The sequence below is a fragment of the Bombina bombina genome, chromosome 2, assembly GCF_027579735.1.
Source record: "Bombina bombina isolate aBomBom1 chromosome 2, aBomBom1.pri, whole genome shotgun sequence".
Taxonomy (NCBI): Eukaryota; Metazoa; Chordata; class Amphibia; order Anura; family Bombinatoridae; genus Bombina; species Bombina bombina.
Genome location: NC_069500.1, coordinates 660,708,790 through 660,729,066, shown reverse-complemented (window position 1 = coordinate 660,729,066; position 20,277 = coordinate 660,708,790).

Here is a 20,277-nt window from a genome sequence, read left to right as displayed (position 1 = left end):
CAGAATTTATGCTTACCTGATAAATTACTTTCTCCAACGGTGTGTCCGGTCCACGGCCCGCCCTGGTTTTTTAATCAGGTTTGATGAATTTCTTTCTTTAACTACAGTCACCACGGCACCCTATGGTTTCTCCTGTTTTTCTCCTGTCCGTCGGTCGAATGACTGTGGTGGGCGGAGCCTAGGAGGGACTATATGGACAGCTTTTGCTGTGCTCTTTGCCATTTCCTGTTGGGGAAGAGAATAGTCCCACAAGTTATGGATGACGCCGTGGACCGGACACACCGTTGGAGAAAGTAATTTATCAGGTAAGCATAAATTCTGTTTTTTTCATTTAAAAACTTTTTTGATTTGGGTTGTGGATTATTTTTTCAGCGGAATTGGCTGCCTTTATTTTATCCCTCCCTCTCTAGTGACTCTTGCGTGTTGCGTGAAAGTTCCACATCTTGGGTATCTGCTATCCTATACGTCACTAGCTCATAGACTCTTGCTAATTACATGAAAGAAAACATAATTTATGTAAGAACTTACCTGATAAATCAATTTCTTTCATATTAGCAAGAGTCCATGAGGCCCACCCTTTTTGTGGTGGTTACGATTTTTTTGTATAAAGCACAATTATTCCAATTCCTTATTTTTGATGCTTTCGCTCCTTTCTTATCACCCCACTTCTTGGCTATTCGTTAAACTGAATTGTGGGTGTGGTGAGGGGTGTATTTATAGGCATTTTGAGGTTTGGGAAACTTTGCCCCTCCTGGTAGGAATGTATATCCCATACGTCACTAGCTCATGGACTCTTGCTAATATGAAAGAAATGAATTTATCAGGTAAGTTCTTACATAAATTATGTTTTTTTATATCACATACAGTTTTTTTGCTTTATTCATCCTGTAGAGGGTAATTTCACCCATTGCTCTTAGGGTGCAATCATTTTTGGCACTATTATATAGGTGTAGTTCACTATCTAACGTTTATTAGCGTTTTCTAGCAGATTGGAAAATATTGTGCGCTTTTTATTACTTAAAGGTACAGTACACGTTTTTTCAAAACTTGTCTAAATCAATAAATAAAGTGTTTAACGACTATTGTGGTTATTACTAGCCTGTTCATCATGTCTGACATTGAGGAAAGTCAGTGCTCTATGTGTTTAGAAGCCATTGTGGAACCCCCTCTTACATTGTGTCCTCCTTGCACTGAAAGGGCCTTACACTGCAAAGAACATATTTTAGGTAATGAAAGTGTGTCTAAGGATGATTCTCAGTCTGAAGAGAATCAGGATATGCCATCCAATTCTCCCCAAGTGTCACAACCTTTAACGCCCACTCAAGCCACGCCAAGTACTTCTAGTGCGTCTACTTCTTTTACTCTGCAGGATATGGCTGCAGTTATGTCAACTACCCTTACAGAGGTATTATCTAAATTACCAGTTTTACAGGGTAAACGTAGGTCAGGGATTAATGTGAATACTGAATCCTCTGATGCTTTATTAGCTATTTCTGATGTACCCTCTCAGTTCTCTGATTTGGGGTCAGGGAATTGCTATCTGAGGGAGAACTTTCAGAATCAGGAAATGTGTTGCCTCAGACAGATTCGTACATCATGTCCTTTAAATTTAAACTTGAACACATCTGCCTGTTACTCAGGGAGGTTTTAGCGACTCTGGATGATTGTGACCCTATTACAATACCTCCAGAAAAATTGTGTAAGATGGACAAATATCTAGAAGTGCCTACTTACACTGACGTTTTTCCGGTTCTTAAAAGAATTTCAGAAATTGTAAAAAAGGAATGGGATAGACCAGGTATACTGTTTTCTCCCACTCCTAATTTTAAGAAAATGTTTCCTATATCAGACACCATTCGGGATTCTTGGCAAATGGTCCCTAAGGTGGAGGGAGCAATATCTACTCTAGCTTAGCGTACAACTATACCTATTGAGGACAGTTGTGCTTTCAAAGATCCTATGGATAAAAAGTTAGAGGGCCTTCTAAAGAAATTATTTGTTCACCAGGGTTTTCTTTTACAGCCTACAGCTAGCATTGTTCCAGTAACTACTGCAGCAGCTTTCTGGTTTGACGCCCTAGAAGAGTCCCTGAAGGTAGAAACACCTTTGCAGGACATTTTAGATAGAATTAAAGCTCTCAAGCTAGCCAATTCTTTTATCACTGATGCTGCTTTTCAAATTGCTAAATTAGAAGGATCCCTGGGCATTGGAAATTGTGACCCACGGGTATCAGCTGGAATTCAAGGATTTTCTCCCAAGAGGGAGATTTCATCTTTCACGCTTGTCTGTTGACCAGACAAAAAGAGAGGCATTCTTACGCTGTGTAAAAGACCTCTGTACATGGGAGTAATTTGTCCAGTTCCAAAGCTAGAACAGGGAAAGGGGTTTTACTCAAATCTTTTTCGTTGTTCCCAAAAAAGAGGGAACCTTCAGGCCTATTTTAGACCTCAAATGTCTAAACAAATTTCTCAGAGTCCCATCGTTCAAGATGCAGACTATACGAACAATCTTACCAATGATCTAGGAGGGTCAATACATGACCACCGTGGACTTAAAGGATGCATACCTTCACATTCCTATCCACAAGGATCATCATCAGTTTCTAAGGTTTGCCTTTCTGGACAAACATTATCAGTTCGTGGCCCTTCCCTTCGGGTTGGCCACAGCTCCCAGGATTTTCACAAAAGTGCTAGGGTCCCTTCTAGCGGTTCTCAGGCCGCGGGCATAGCAGTGGCGCCCTATCTGGACGATATTTTGATCCAGGCGTCAACTTATCTGACCAAATCTCACACGGACATCGTGTTGTCATTCCTAAGAACTCACGGTTGGAAAGTGAACATAGAAAAGAGTTCACTAGTTCCACAGAGAAGAGTTCCCTTCTTGGGAACTCTGATAGACTTGGTAGACATAAAAATATTTCTGACAGAGGTCAGAAAATCAAAGATCCTAATTACTTGCCAAGCACTTCAGTCCATTCTTCGGCCATCGGGGGCTCAGTGCATGGAGGTCATTGGGTTAATGGTAGCGACAATGGACATCATTCCGTTTGCTCGCTTTCATTTCAGACCACTGCAGCTGTGCATGCTCAGACAGTGGAATGGGGACTATGCGAATTTATCTCCTCAGATAAATCTGGATCAAGAGACCAGAGAGTCTCTTCTTTGGTGGTTGTCACTGGATCATCTGTCCCAGGGGACGTGTTTCCGCAGACCGTCATGGATTATAGTGACAACGGACGCCAGCCTTTTGGGCTGGGGTGCAGTCTGGAATTCCCTGAAGGCTCAGGGTGTTTGGACTCAGGCGGAGTCTCTACTTCCAATCAATATTCTGGAACTGAGAGCAATATTCAATGCGCTTTAGGCGTGGCCTCAGTTGGCTTCGGCCAAATTCATAAGATTCCAGTCGGACAATATCACGACTATGCATATATCAATCATCACGGGGGAACAAGGAGTTCTCTAGCGATGATAGAGGTATCAAAGATAATCCGATGGGCGGAGGCTCACTCTTGCCATCTATCGGCAATCTATATCCCAGGAGTAGAGAACTGGGAAGCGGATTTTCTAAGTCGTCAGACTTTTCATCCGGGGGAGTGGGAACTCCATCTTGAGGTGTTTGCATCATTGATTCGTCAATGGGGCAGGCCGGAATTGGATCTGATGGCATCTCGACAGAATGCCAAGCTTCCACGTTACGGATCCAGGTCAAGGGATCCCCAGGCCACACTGATAGATGCTCTAGCAGTGCCTTGGTCGTTCAACCTGGCTTATGTGTTTCCACCGTTCCCTCTCCTGCCTCGTGTGATTGCACAAATCAAACAGGAGAGAGCTTCTGTAATATTGATAGCACCTGCGTGGCCATGCAGGACTTGATATGCGGACCTAGTGGACATGTCCTCTCTGCCACCATGGAAACTTCCTTTGAGAAAGGATCTTCTCATTCAAGGTCCTTTCCAACATCCAAATCTAAATTCTCTGCAGCTGACTGCCTGGAGATTGAACGCTTGATTTTATCTAAGCGGGGATTCTGGGAGTCGTTCATTGATACTTTGATTCAGGCACGTAAGCCTGTCACTAGAAAAATTTACCATAAGATATGGCGTAAATATCTTTATTGGTGCGAATCCAATGGCTACTCATGGAGTAGGGTTAGGATTCCTATGATTTTGTCTTTTCTCCAAGAAGGATTGGAGAAGGGGTTATCAGCTAGTTCCTTAAAGGGACAAATTTCTGCTTTGTCAATTTTACTACACAAGCGTCTGGTGGATGTTCCAGACGTTCAGTCCTTTTGTCAGGCTTTAATCAGAATCAAGTCTGTGTTTAAACCTATTGCTCCACCATGGAGTTTGAATTTAGTTCTTAATGTTCTTCAAGGGGTTCCGTTTGAACCCATGCATTCCATAGATATTAAGTTGTTATCTTGGAAAGTTTTGTTTTTAGTTGCTATCTCTACTGCTCGAAGAGTTTCTGAGCTTTCTGCATTGCAATGTGATTCGCCTTATCTTATATTCCATTCTGATAAGGTGGTTTTGCGTACTAAACCTGGATTCCTTCCTAAGGTTGTTTCAAATAAGAATATTAATCAGGAAATTGTTGTTCCTTCCTTGTGTCCTAATCCTCCTAAGAAGGAACGTCTGTTACATAACTTGGACGTGGTTCGTGCCTTGAAGTTTTACTTATAAGCGACTAAGGATTTCCGTCAATCATCTTCTCTATTCATTGTTTATTCTGGAAAGCGTAGGGGTCAAAAAGCTACGGCTACCTCTTTCTTTTTGGCTGAAGAGCATCATCCGCCTGGCATACGAGACTGCTGGACAGCGGCCTCCTGAAAAAATTACGGCTCATTCTACTAGAACTGTATCTTTCACATGGGCTTTTAAAAACGATGCTTCTGTTGAACAGATTTGTAAGGTTTTGACTTGGTCCTCCCTTCATACTTTTTACAAATTTTACAAATTTGATATTTTTGCTTCTTCTGAGACTGTTTTTGGGAGAAGGGTTCTTCAAGCAGTGGTGCCTTCTGCTTTGGTCTCTGTCTTGTCCCTCCCGTTCATCCGTGTCCTGTAGCTTTGGTATTGTATCCCACAAGTAAGGATGAATCCATGGACTTGTCGTAGAAGAAAAACAAATGTATGCTTACCTGATAAATTGTTCTCTTCTACGATACGACGAGTCCACAGCCCGCCTTGTCATTTTTAAGACAGATTATATTTATTTTTCAAACTTCAGTCACCTCTGCACCTTTTAGCTTTTCCTTTCTCTTCCTAAACCTTCGGTCGAATGACTGGGGGTGGAGGGAAGGGAGGAGCTATATATACAGCTCTGCTGTGGTGCTATTTGCCACTTCCTGTTAGCAGGAGGATAATATCCCACAAGTACGGATGAATCGGTGGACTCGTCGTATCGTAGAAGAAATCAATTTATCAGGTAAGCATAAATTTCCTTTTTTAGTAGACCTGACCTTTGCAAAACAAGTCTTTGAGGTTTTATTTACTGAAGATCCCTATATTTCATTTAATCAAGTTTGCCCTTTGTACAGTTCCAGAATCTCTTCCTAAATTGGTTACACCAATTCTTTTGTCCATATGCACAAGAAAAAAGTGAATCATGCCCAGTTAGTAAATAGGTTTCTTTCTTTCATGTAATTGGCAAGAGTCCATGAGCTAGTGACGTATGGGATATACATTCCTACCAGGAGGGGCAAAGTTTCCCAAACCTCAAAATGCCTGTAAATACACCCCCACCACACCCACAATTCAGTTTTACAAACTTTGCCTCCTATGGAGGTGGTGAAGTAAGTTTGTGCTAGATTTCTACGTTGATATGCGCCTCGCAGCATGCTGAAGCCTGGTTTTCCTCTCAGAGTGCAGTGAATGACAGAGGGATGTGAAGGGAGTATTGCCTATTGAATGCTATGGTCATCCTATCGGGGATCTATTTCATAGGTTCTCTGTTATCGGTCGTAGAGATTTCTTTCATGTAATTGGCAAGAGTCCATGAGCTAGTGACATATGGGATATACAATCCTACCAGGAGGGGCAAAGTTTCCCAAACCTCAAAATGCCTATAAATACACCCCTCACCACACCCACAATTCAGTTTTACAAACTTTGCCTCCTATGGAGGTGGTGAAGTAAGTTTGTGCTAAGATTTCTACGTTGATATGCGCTTCTCAGCATTGTTGAAGCCCGATTCCTCTCAGAATACAGTGAATGTCAGAGGGACGTGAAGGGAGTATCACTTATTTGAATACGATGATTTCCCTAACGGGGGTCTATTTCATAAGTTCTCTGTTATCGGTCGTAGAGATTCATCTCCTACCTCCCTTTTCAGATCGACGATATACTCTCAATTTACCATTACCTCTACTAATAACTGTTTTAGTACTGGTTTGGCTATCTGCTATATGTGGATGGGTGTCTCTGGGTAAGTGTGTTTTTTATTACTTAAGACACCTCAGCTATGGTTTGGCACTTTATGCATTTATATAAAGTTCTAAATATATGTATTGTACTTATATTTGCCATGAGTCAGGTTCATGTATTTCCTTCAGCAGACTGTCAGTTTCATATTTGGGGAATTTATTCCTTTTAAGAAATGTATTTCTTACCTGGGGTTTAGTCTTTTTTTCAATTGACTACTTCTTGCTATTGCAGGTATTAGGCCCGCGGGTGCGTCAAATGCTAAACTTTATTGCGTCATTCTTGGTGCGAAAATGTTTTTGGCGCGAAAAAAGACGTTTATGACGCAACTTTGTCATTTCCGGCGTCATACGTGACGCCGAGACCTTTCACACGGTGGCGTCATTAGTGACGCGAGTGTGTCATTTCCGGTTTACGTTACGTTGTGCGTCATACTTGGCGCCAAATTTTTTTCATTATTTCAATACCCCTTGTATGTTTGCCTCTTGCTTTTTGCTATCAGAGGCCTATGCTATTGCATTTTTTCCCATTTCTGAAACTGTCATACAAGGAAATGGATCATTTTGCTTTATATGTTGTTTTTTCTCTTACATTGTGCAAGATGTCCCAATCTGATCCTGCCTCAGAAGTTTCTGCTGGAACATTGCTGCCTGACATCGGTTCTACCAAAGCTAAGTGCATTTGTTGTAAAATTGTAGAAATGATTCCACCGAATGTCATTTGTAATAGTTGTCATGATAAACCTTTACATGCAGATAGTGTTTCCATCAGTAATAGTACATTGCCAGTTGCAGTTCCTTCAACTTCTAATGTGCATGATATACCTGTAAATTTTAAAGAATTTGTTTCTGATTCTATTATGAAGGCTTTGTCTGCATTTCCACCTTCTAATAAACGTAAAAGGTCTTTTAAAACTTCTCATTTAGCTGATGAAATTTCAAATGACCAACAACATAATAATTAATCCTCTTCTGATGAGGATCTATAATTCATCCTCTTCTGATGAGGATCTACAGAAGATCCTTCCTCAGACATTGACACTGACAAATCTACTTATTTATTTAAAATAGAGTATATGCGTTCTTTATTAAAAGAAGTGTTAATTACTTTGGATATTGAGGTAAACAGTCCTATTGACGTTCAGTCGAATAAACGTTTAAATGCTGTTTTTAAACCTCCTTTGGTTTCCCCAGGGGTTTTTCCCATTCCTGAGGCTATTTCTGATATGATTTCTAGGGAATGGAATAAGCCATGTACTTCTTTTATTCCTTCTTCAAAGTTTAAAAAATTGTATCCTTTACCAGCAAAATCTATAGAGTTTTGGGGAAAAATCCCCAAAGTTGATGGGGCTATTTCTACTCTTGCTAAACGTACCACTATTCCTATGGAAGATAGTACTTCCTTTAAGGATCCTTTAGATAGGAAGCTTGAATCTTATCTAAGGAAGGCCTATTTATAATCAGGTCATCTTCTCAGACCTGCTATTTCTTTTGCTGATGTTGCGGCTGCATCAACTTTCTGGTTGGAAAATTTTGCGCAACATGAATTGGATTCTGACATATCTAGCGTTATTCGCTTACTGCAACATGCTAATCATTTTATTTGTGATGCCATTTTTTATATTATCAAAATTAATGTTGGATCCATGTCTTTAGCTGTATTAGCTAGAAGAGCTTTGTGGCTTAAGTCTTGGAATGCTGATATGACATCTAAATCTAGATTACTATCTTTTTCTTTCCAAGGTAATAATTTATTTGGTTCTCAGTTGGATTCTATTATTTCAACTTTCACTGGGGGAAAAGGAGTTTTTTTGCCTCAGGATAAAAAACCTAAGGGTAGATCTAAGGCTTTTAACCATTTTCGTTCCTTTCGTCAGAATAAGGAACAAAAACTCAATCCTCCCCCCAAGGAATCTGCTTCCAATTGGAAGCCTTCCTCAAATTGGAATAAATCCAAGCCATTTAGGAAACCAAAGTCAGCCCCTAAGTCCGCATGAAGGTGCGGCCCTCATTCCAGCTCAGCTGGTAGGGGGCAGATTAAGGTTTTTCAAGGATTTTTGGATAAAATATGTCCAAAATCATTGGATTCAGAGCATTGTCTCTCAGGGGTATCGAATAGGATTCAAAGTAAGACCTCCTTTGAGAAGATTTTTTCTCTCACGCATCCCTGTAAATCCAGTAAAAGCTCAGGCTTTTCTGAAGTGTGTTTCAGACCTGGAGTCTTCAGGGGTAATCATGCCAGTTCCTCCTCAGGAACAAGGTTTGGGGTTTTATTCAAACCTATTCATTGTACCAAAGAAAGAAAATTTATTCAGACCAGTTCTGGATCTGAAAATTTGAATCGTTATGTAAGAGTACCAGGGATGTTAAAGCGGAAGCAGTGGATGCACTGACACTTCCTTGGTGTTATCATCCTGCTTACATCTTCCCGCCTCTAGTTCTCCTTCCAAGAGTAATCTCCAAAATCATCATGGAACAGTCTTTTGTGTTGCTGGTGGCTCCAGCATCTCCACACAGGTTTTGGTATGTGGATCTGGTTCGGGTGTCCAGTTGCCCGCCTTGGCTACTTCCGTTATGGCCGGACCTACTATCTCAAGGTCCGTTTTTCCATCAGGATCTCAAATCATTAATTTTGAAGGTATGGAAATTGAACGCTTAGTTCTAAGTCATAGAGGTTTCTCTGACTCAGTGATTAATACTACAGGGAGTGCAGAATTATTAGGCAAGTTGTATTTTTGAGGATTAATTTTATTATTGAACAACAACCATGTTCTCAATGAACCCAAAAAACTCATTAATATCAAAGCTGAATAGTTTTGGAAGTAGTTTTTAGTTTGTTTTTAGTTATAGCTATTTTAGGGGGATATCTGTGTGTGCAGGTGACTATTACTGTGCATAATTATTAGGCAACTTAACAAAAAACAAATATATACCCATTTCAATTATTTATTTTTACCAGTGAAACCAATATAACATCTCAACATTCACAAATATACATTTCTGACATTCAAAAACAAAACAAAAACAAATCAGTGACCAATATAGCCACCTTTCTTTGCAAGGACACTCAAAAGCCTGCCATCCATGGATTCTGTCAGTGTTTTGATCTGTTCACCATCAACATTGCGTGCAGCAGCAACCACAGCCTCCCAGACACTGTTCAGAGAGGTGTACTGTTTTCCCTCCTTGTAAATCTCACATTTGATGATGGACCACAGGTTCTCAATGGGGTTCAGATCAGGTGAACAAGGAGGACATGTCATTAGATTTTCTTCTTTTATACCCTTTCTTGCCAGCCACGCTGTGGAGTACTTGGACGCGTGTGATGGAGCATTGTCCTGCATGAAAATCATGTTTTTCTTGAAGGATGCAGACTTCTTCCTGTACCACTGCTTGAAGAAGGTGTCTTCTAGAAACTGGCAGTAGGACTGGGAGTTGAGCTTGACTCCATCCTCAACCCGAAAAGGCCCCACAAGCTCATCTTTGATGATACCAGCCCAAACCAGTACTCCACCTCCACCTTGCTGGCGTCTGAGTCGGACTGGAGCTCTCTGCCCTTTACCAATCCAGCCACGGGACCATCCATCTGGCCCATCAAGACTCACTCTCATTTCATCAGTCCATAAAACCTTAGAAAAATCAGTCTTGAGATATTTCTTGGCCCAGTCTTGACGTTTCAGCTTGTGTGTCTTGTTCAGTGGTGGTCGTCTTTCAGCCTTTCTTACCTTGGCCATGTCTCTGAGTATTGCACACCTTGTGCTTTTGGGCACTCCAGTGATGTTGCAGCTCTGAAATATGGCCAAACTGGTGGCAAGTGGCATCTTGGCAGCTGCACGCTTGACTTTTCTCAGTTCATGGGCAGTTATTTTGCGCCTTGGTTTTTCCACATGCCTCTTGCGACCCTGTTGACTATTTTGAATGAAACGCTTGATTGTTCGATGATCACGCTTCAGAAGCTTTGCAATTTTAAGAGTGCTGCATCCCTCTGCAAGATATCTCACTATTTTTGACTTTTCTGAGCCTGTCAAGTCCTTCTTTTGACCCATTTTGTCAAAGGAAAGGAAGTTGCCTAATAATTATGCACACCTGATATAGGGTGTTGATGTCATTAGACCACACCCCTTCTCATTACAGAGATGCACATCACCTAATATGCTTAATTGGTAGTAGGCTTTTGAGCCTATACAGCTTGGAGTAAGACAACATGCATAAAGAGGATGATGTGGTCAAAATACTCATTTGCCTAATAATTCTGCACACAGTGTATGTTACAAGCTAGTAAATCTGTCTCTAGAAAGATTTATTATAGAGTTTGGAAGACTTACATTTCATGGTGTTCTTCTCATAAATTCTCCTGGCATTCTTTTAGAATTCCTAGAATTTTACAGTTCCTTCAGGATGGTTTGGATAAGGGTTTGTCTGCAAGTTCCTTGAAAGGTCAAATCTCCGCTCTTTCTGTTTTATTTCACAGAAAGATTGCTATACTTCCTGATATTCACTGTTTTGTACAGGCTTTAGTTCGTATTAAGCCTGTCATTAAATCAATTTCTCCTCCTTGGAGTCTTAATTTGGTTCTGAAGGCTTTACAGGCTCCTCCATTTGAGCCTATGCATTATTTGGACATTAAACTACTTTCTTGAGAAAGTGTTGTTCCTTTTGGCTATCTCTTCTGCTAGAAGAGTTTCTGAGCTATCTGCTCTTTCTTGTGAGTCTCCTTTTCTGATTTTTCATTAGGATAAGGCAGTTTTGCGGACTTCTTTTCAATTTTTACCTTTAAGGTTGTGAATTCTAACAACATTAATAGAGAAATTGTTGTCCCTTCCTTGTGTCCTAATCCTAAGAATTCTTTGGAAAGATCCTTACATTCTTTGGATGTGGTAAGAGCTTTGAAATATTATGTGGAAGCTACTAAAGATTTCAGGAAGACTTCCAGTCTGTTTTATTTTCTGGTCCTAGGAATGGTCAGAAGGCTTCTGCTATTTCCTTGGCTTCTTGGTTTAAACTTTTAATTCATCAAGCTTATTTGGAGTCGGTCAGGCCCCGCCTTAGAGAATTACAGCTCATTGTACTAGATCAGTCTCCACTTCGTGGGCTTTTAAGAATGAAGCTTCAGTTGATCAGATTTGCAAAGCGGCGACTTGGTCCTCTTTACATACATTTACTAAATTCTACCGTTTTTATGTATTTGCTTCTTCGAAAGCAGTTTTTGGTAGAAAAGTTCTTCAGGCAGCTGTTTCAGTTTGATTCTTCTGCTTATGTTGTAAGTTTTTTTTCTTTCAAAAATGAAATAAAATTATTTTTTTGGGTTGTGGATTAATTTTTTCAGCGCAATATGGCTGTTTTTATTTTTATTCCCTCCCTCTCTTGTGACTCTTGAGTGGAAGACTCCACATCTGGGGTATTGATATCCCATATGTCACTAGCTCATGGACTCTTGCCAATTACATGAAAGAAAACATAATTTATGTAAGAACTTACCTGATAAATTCATTTCTTTCATATTGGCAAGAGTCCATAAGGCCCACCCTTTTTATGGTGGTTATGATTTTTTTTGTATAAAGCACAATTATTTCCAAATTTCCTTTGTTGATGCTTTCTACTCCTTTATTTATCACCCCACTGCTTGGCTATTCGTTAAACTGAATTGTGGGTGTGGTGAAGGGTGTATTTATAGGCATTTTGAGGTTTGGGAAACTTTGCCCCTCCTGGTAGGATTGTATATCCCATATGTCACTAGCTCATGGACTCTTGCCAATATGAAAGAAATGAATTTATCAGTCTTACATAAATTATGTTTTCTTCTCCTACCTCCCTTTTCAGATCGACGATATACTCTTATATACCATTACCTCTGCTGATTCTCGTTTCAGTACTGGTTTGGCTATCTACTATATGTAGATGAGTGTCTTTTGGTAAGGGTAAGTCTTATTTTATTTATGACACTCTAAGCTATGGTTTGGCAATTTTTATATGTAAAGTTCTAAATATATGTTTTATACTTATATTTGCCATGATTCAGGTTAATCAGTATATTTCCTTCTTACAGACTGTCAGTTTCATTTTTGGGAAATGCATATAAATAAAAAAAAAATTCTTACCTGAGTTTTTTTTTCATTTGACTTTTTTTCTAAATTGCGGGCTGTTAGGCTTGCGGGTGAAAAAAATGCTAGAATTTATTGCGTCATTTTTGGCGCGATAATTACTTTTGTTTGACGTCAATGACGTCATTTACGGCGTCGTAGTTGATGCTGAGAGTTTTCATGTAGTTGCGTCATCTAGGACGCTCGTGTTTGTTGCAGATGTTTTTGGCCCCCAAAAATTTGTCAATTGTGGGCGTCATACTTGGCGCCAGTTTTTTGACATTATTTAAGTCTTTGTTTCTTTTTGCTTCTGATTACCAGAGGCTTATTCTGTTTGCATTTTTTCCCATTCCTGAAACTGTCATTTAAGGAATTTGATAATTTTGCTTTATATGTTGTTTTTTTCTATTACATATTGCAAGATGTCGCAATCTGACCCTGTATCTGAATCTACTTCTGGAAAGCTGCTGCCTTATATTGGTTCTACCAAAGCTAAGTGCATTTGTTGTAAATTTGTGGCAACTGTTCCTCCGGCTGTAGTTTGTGTTAGTTGTCATGATAAACTTTCAAAAGCAGACAATATTTCCATTAGTAATAATCCATTACCTGTTGTTGTTCCTTCAACATCTAATGTTCAGGATATTCCTGTTAATGTAAGAGAATTTGTTTCTAATTCTATTCAGAAGGCCCTGTCATACTACCTTCTAATAAACGTAAAAGGTCTTTTAAAACTTCTCATAAATCAGATGAATTTTTAAATGACCGCCAACATTCTGATTTATCTATCTCTGATGAGGATCTATCTGGTTCAGAAGATTCTGCCTCAGATATTGACACTGACAAATCTTCATATTTATTTAAGATGGAGTTTATTCGTTCTTTACTTAAAGAAGTGTTGATTGCATTAGATATGGAGGAGTCTAGTCCTCTTGATATTAAAACCAGTAAACGTTTAAATTCGGTTTTTAAACCTCATGTAGTTATTCCAGAGGTTTTTCCAGTTCCTGATGCTATTTCAGATGTAATTTCTAGGGAATGGAATAGTTTGGGTACTTCATTTACTCCTTCTTTAAGGTTTAAGAAACTGTACCCTTTGCCAGCTGATAGATTGGAGTTTTGGGAAAAAATCCCCAAAGTTGATGGGGCTATCTCTACTCTTGCTAAATGTACTACTATTCCTACGGCAGATAGTACTTCCTTTAAAGATCCTTTAGATAGGAAGCTTGAATCCTTTCTAAGGAAGGCTTATTTATGTTCAGGTAATCTTCTTAGGCCTGCTGTTTCTTTGGCTGATGTTGCTGCAGCTTCTACTTTTTGGTTGGAGGCTTTAGCCCAACAAGTGCCAGATCATAATGTGTATAGCATTGTTCTTCTTCAACATGCTAATAATTTCATTTGTGATGCCATTTTTTATATCATTAGAATTGATTTCAGGTATATGTCTTTAGCTATATTAGCTAGAAGAGCTTTATGGCTTAAATCTTGGAATGCAGATCTGACTTCTAAGTCAACGTTGCTATCTCTTTCTTTCCAAGGTAATAAATTATTTGGTTCTCAGTTGGATTCTATAATTTCAACTGTCACTGGGGGGAAGGGAACTTTTTTGCCTCAGGATAAAAAATCTAAGGGTAAATATAGGGCTGTTAACAGTTTTCGTTCCTTTTGCCAGAATAAGGAACAGAAGCCTGACCCTTCCCCTAAAGGAACGGTTTCCAATTGGAAGCCTTCTCCAGTCTGGAATAAATCCAAGCCTTTTAGAAAATCAAAACCAGCTCCCAAGTCCGCATGAAGGTGCGGCCCTCATTCCAGCACAGCTGCTAGGGGGCAGATTACGATTTTTCAAAGATGTTTGGATCAGTTCAATTCAAAATCATTGGATTCAGAACATTGTTTCTCAAGGGTACAGAATAGGTTTCAAGGTAAGACCGCCTGTGAGAAGGTTCTTTCTCTCATGCATTCCAGTAAACCCAGTAAAGGCTCAGGCTTTCCTGAAATGTGTTTCAGACCTGGAGTCATCTGGGGTAATTGTGCCAGTTCCATATCTGGAACGGGGTCTGGGGTTTTATTCAAATCTGTTCATTATACCAAAGAAAGAGAATTCCTTCAGACCAGTTCTGGATCTAAACATTTTGAATCGTTATGTAAGAATACCAACATTCAAAATGGTGACTATAATAACTATTCTGCATTTTGTTCAGCAAGGGCATTATATGTCCACAAAAGACTTACAGGATGCATATCTTCATATTCCATTTCATCCAGATCACTATCAGTTCCTGAGATTCTCTTTTCTAAACAAGCATTACCAATTTGTTGCTCTTCCTTTTGGCCTAGCAACAGCTTCAAGGATCTTCTCAAAGGTTCTCGGTGCCCTTCTCTCTGTAATCAGAGAGCGGGGTATTGCGGTGTTTCCTTATTTGGACGATATCTTGGTACTTGCTCAGTCTTTACATTCTGCAGAATCTCACACGTATCAACTCGTGTTGTTTCTTCAAAGACATGGTTGGAGGATCAATTTACCAAAAAGTTCCTTGATTCCTCAGACAAGGGTAACCTTTTTGGGATTCCAAATAGATTCAGTATCCATGACTCTGTCTCTAATAGACAAGAGACGTCTGAAATTGGTTTCAGCTTGTCGGAACCTTCAGTCTCAGTCATTCCCTTCAGTAGCTATGTGCATGGAAGTTTTAGGTCTCATGACTGCAGCATCGGACGCGATCCCCTTTGCTCGTTTTCACATGAGACCTCTTCAGCTTTGTATGCTGAACCTTTGGTGCAGGGATTATACAAAGATATCACAATTGATATCCTTAAATCCCAATACTCGACTTTCTCTGACTTGGTGGTTAAATCACCACCGTTTAGTTCAAGGTGCCTCTTTTCTTTGTCCAACCTGGACTGTGATTTCAACAGATGCGAGCCTTTCAGGTTGGGGAGCTGTCTGGGGATCTCTGACAGCGCAGGGGGTTTGGAAACCTCAAGAGGTGAGATTACCAATCAATATTTTGGAACTCTGTGCGATTTTCAGAGCTCTTCAGTTCTGGCCTCTTCTGAAGAGAGAATCGTTAATTTGTTTTCAGACAGACAATGTCACAACCGTGGTGTATGTCAATCATCAAGGTGGGACTCACAGTCCTCAGGCTATGAAAGAAGTATCTTGGATACATGCATGGGTGTAATCCAGCTCCTGTCTAATCTCTATGGTTCATATCCCAGGTATAGACAATTGGGAAGCGGATTATCTCAGTCGCCAGACTTTACATCCGGGAGAATGGTCTCTTCACCCAGATGTGTTTCTTCAGATTGTTCAGATAGCGGGGCTTCCAGAAATAGATCTGATGGCTTCTCATCTAAACAGGAAACTTCCCAGGTATCTGCCCAGATCCAGGGATCCTCATGCGGAAGCAGTGGATGCGTTGTCACTTCCTTGGAATTATCAACCTGCTTATATCTTTCCGCCTCTAGTTCTTCTTCCAAGAGTGATTTTCAAAATCATGATGGAACGTTTGTTTGTACTGCTGGTGGCTCCAGCATGGCCACACAGGTTTTTGTATGCGGATCTTGTTCGGATGTCCAGTTGCCAACCTTGGCCACTTCCGTTAAGTTCAGACCTTCTATCTCAAGGTCCGTTTTTCCATCAGGATCTCAAATCATTAAATTTGAAGGTATGGAGATTGAACGCTTAGTGCTTAGTCATAGAGGTTTCTCTGACTCAATGATCAATACTATGTTGCAGGCTCGTAAATCTGTGTCTAGAAAGATTTATTACCGAGTTTGGAAGTCTTACATTTCATGGTGTTCCTCTCATAAGTTCTCTTGGCTTTCTTTTAGAATTCCTAGAATTTTACAGTTTCTTCAGGATGGTTTGGACATGGGTTTGTCCGCAAGTTCCTTGAAAGGACAAATCTCTGCTCTTTCTGTTCTGTTTCACAGAAAAATTGCTAATCTTCCTGACATTCATTGTTTTGTTCAGGCTTTGGTTCGTATCAAGCCTGTCATTAAAGGGACACTGAACCCAAAAATGTTCTTTCGTGATTCTGATAGAGCATGTAATTTCTCCAACATAGGTGTGTCCGGTCCACGGCGTCATCCTTACTTGTGGGATATTCTCTTCCCCAACAGGAAATGGCAAAGAGCCCAGCAAAGCTGGTCACATGATCCCTCCTAGGCTCCGCCTACCCCAGTCATTCTCTTTGCCGTTGCACCGGCAACATCTCCACGGAGATGGTTAAGAGTTTTTTGGTGTTTAAATGTAGTTTTTATCCTTCAATCAAGTGTTTGTTATTTTAAAATAGTGCTGGTATGTACTATTTACTCTGAAACAGAAAAGAGATGAAGATTTCTGTTTGTAAGAGGAAGATGATTTTAGCAAACGTTACTAAAATCGATTGCTGTTTCCACACAGGACTGTTGAGATGAAGTAACTTCAGTTGGGGGAAACAGTTGGCAGACTTTTCTGCTTGAGGTATGACTGGCCACATTTCTAACAAGACTATGTAATGCTGGAAGGCTGTCATTTCCCCTATGGGGACCGGTAAGCCATTTTCTTAGATTAAGTAAAAGAATAAAGGGCTTTATAAGGGCTTAAAAAACTGGTAGACATTTTTCTGGGCTAAAATGATTACTTTGCTAAGCATAATTGGCAGATTATAACTCTTAATAGTTATTATAATCTTGGGGATTGTTGTAAAAAAACGGCAGGCACTGTATTGGACACCTTTTTCAGATGGGGGCCTTTTCTAGTCATAGGCAGAGCCTCATTTTCGCGCCACTAATGCGCAGTTGTTTTTGGAGAGCAAGGCATGCAGATGCATGTGTGAGGAGCTAAGAACCACTGAAAAAGCTTATAGAAGGCGTCATTTGGTATCGTATTCCCCTCTGGGCTTGGTTGGGTCTCAGCAAAGCAGATTCCTGGGACTGTATAGGGGTTAAATGTAATTTTAAGGGTTAAAGCTTTCAAATTTGGTGTGCAATACTTTTAAGGCTTTAAGACTCTGTGGTGAAATTTTGGTGAATTTTGAACAATTCCTTCATACTTTTTCACATATTCAGTAATAAAGTGTGTTCAGTTTAAAATTTAAAGTGACAGTAACGGTTTTATTTTAAAACGTTTTTTGTGCTTTGTTGACAAGTTTAAGCCTGTTTAACATGTCTGAACCATCAGATAAGCGATGTTCTATATGTATGAAAGCCAAGGTTTCTCCCCATTTAAATATATGTGATGATTGTGCCATAGTGTCCAAACAAAGTAGGGACAATGATGCCACAGATAATGATATTGCCCAAGATGATTCCTCAAATGAGGGGAGTAAGCATGATACTGCATCATCCCCTTCTGTGTCTACACCAGTTTTGCCCACACAAGAGGCCCCTAGTACATCTAGTGCGCCAATACTTATTACCAAGCAACAATTAACGGCTGTAATGGATAATTCTATTGCAAACATTTTATCCAAAATGCCTACTTATCAGAGAAAGCGCGATTGCTCTGTTTTAAACACTGAAGAGCAAGAGGACGCTGATGATAACTGTTCTGACATACCCTCACACCAATCTGAAGGGGCCAGGAGGGAGGTTTTGTCTGAGGGAGAAATTTCAGATTCAGGGAAAATTTCTCAACAAGTTGAACCTGATGATGTAACATTTAAATTTAAATTAGAACATCTCCGCGCACTGCTTAAGGAGGTATTATCTACTCTGGATGATTGTGACAATTTGGTCATTCCAGAGAAATTATGTAAGATGGACAAGTTCCTAGAGGTTCCGGTGCCCCCCGATGCTTTTCCTATACCCAAGCGGGTGGCGGACATAGTAAATAAGGAGTGGGAAAGGCCCGGCATACCTTTTGTTCCTCCCCCTATATTTAAGAAATTATTTCCTATAGTCGACCCCAGAAAGGACTTATGGCAGACAGTCCCCAAGGTCGAGGGGGCGGTTTCTACTCTAAACAAACGCACTACTATTCCTATAGAAGATAGTTGTGCTTTCAAAGATCCTATGGATAAAAAATTAGAGGGTTTGCTTAAAAAGATGTTTGTTCAGCAAGGTTACCTTCTACAACCAATTTCATGCATTGTTCCTGTCACTACGGCAGCGTGTTTCTGGTTCGAAGAACTAGAAAAGTCGCTCAATAAAGAATCTTCGTATGAGGAGGTTATGGACAGAGTTCAAGCACTTAAATTGGCTAACTCTTTTATCTTAGATGCCGCTTTGCAATTAGCTAGATTAGCGGCGAAAAATTCAGGGTTTGCTATCGTGGCGCGCAGAGCGCTTTGGCTAAAGTCTTGGTCAGCGGATGTGTCTTCCAAGACAAAATTGCTTAACATCCCTTTCAAGGGTAAAACACTGTTTGGTCCTGATTTGAAAGAGATTATTTCAGACATCACCGGGGGAAAGGGCCATGCCCTTCCTCAGGATAGGTCTTTTAAGGCTAAAAATAAGCCTAATTTTCGTCCCTTTCGCAGAAACGGACCAGCCTCTAATTCTACATCCTCTAAGCAAGAGGGTAATACTTCTCAACCCAAACCAGCCTGGAGACCGATGCAAGGCTGGAACAAGGGTAAGCAGGCCAAGAAGCCTGCCACTGCTACCAAAACAGCATGAAGGGATGGCCCCCGATCCGGGACCGGATCTGGTGGGGGGCAGACTTTCTCTCTTTGCTCAGGCCTGGGCAAGAGATGTTCAGGATCCTTGGGCACTAGAAATCGTTTCTCAGGGTTATCTCCTGGAATTCAAGGAACTACCCCCAAGGGGAAGGTTCCACAGGTCTCAATTATCTTCAAACCAAATAAAAAGACAGGCATTCTTACATTGTGTAGAAGACCTGTTAAAGATGGGAGTAATTCATCCAGTTCCAATAGGAGAACAAGGGATGGGGTTTTACTCCAACCTGTTCATAGTTCCCAAAAAAGAGGGAACATTCAGACCAATTTTAGATCTCAAGATCCTAAACAAATTTCTCAGGGTTCCATCGTTCAAAATTGAAACCATTCGAACGATCCTTCCTACCATCCAGGAAGGTCAATTTATGACCACGGTGGACTTAAAGGATGCGTACCTACATATTCCTATCCACAAGGAACATCATCAGTTCCTAAGGTTCGCTTTTCTGGACAAGCATTACCAGTTTGTGGCACTTCCATTCGGATTAGCCACTGCTCCGAGAATTTTCACAAAGGTACTAGGGTCCCTTCTAGCGGTTCTAAGACCAAGGGGCATTGCAGTAGTACCTTACCTGGACGACATCCTGATTCAAGCGTCGTCTCTGTCAAAAGCAAAGGCTCATATGGACATCGTCCTAGCCTTTCTCAGATCTCACGGATGGAGAGTGAACAAAGAAAAAAGTTCTCTGTCCCCGTCAACAAGAGTTCCCTTCTTGGGAACAATAATAGATTCCTTAGAAATGAGGATTTTTCTGACAGAGGTCAGAAAATCAAAACTTCTAAGCTCTTGTCAAGTACTTCATTCTGTTCTTCGTCCTTCCATAGCGCAGTGCATGGAAGTAATAGGTTTGATGGTTGCAGCAATGGACATAGTTCCTTTTGCACGAATTCATCTAAGACCATTACAACTGTGCATGCTCAGACAGTGGAATGGGGATTATACAGACTTGTCTCCGACGATTCAAGTAGATCAAAAGACCAGAGATTCACTCCGTTGGTGGCTGTTCCTGGACAACCTGTCACAGGGAATGAGCTTCCGCAGACCAGAGTGGGTCATTGTCACGACCGACGCCAGTCTGGTGGGCTGGGGCGCGGTCTGGGAACCCCTGAAAGCT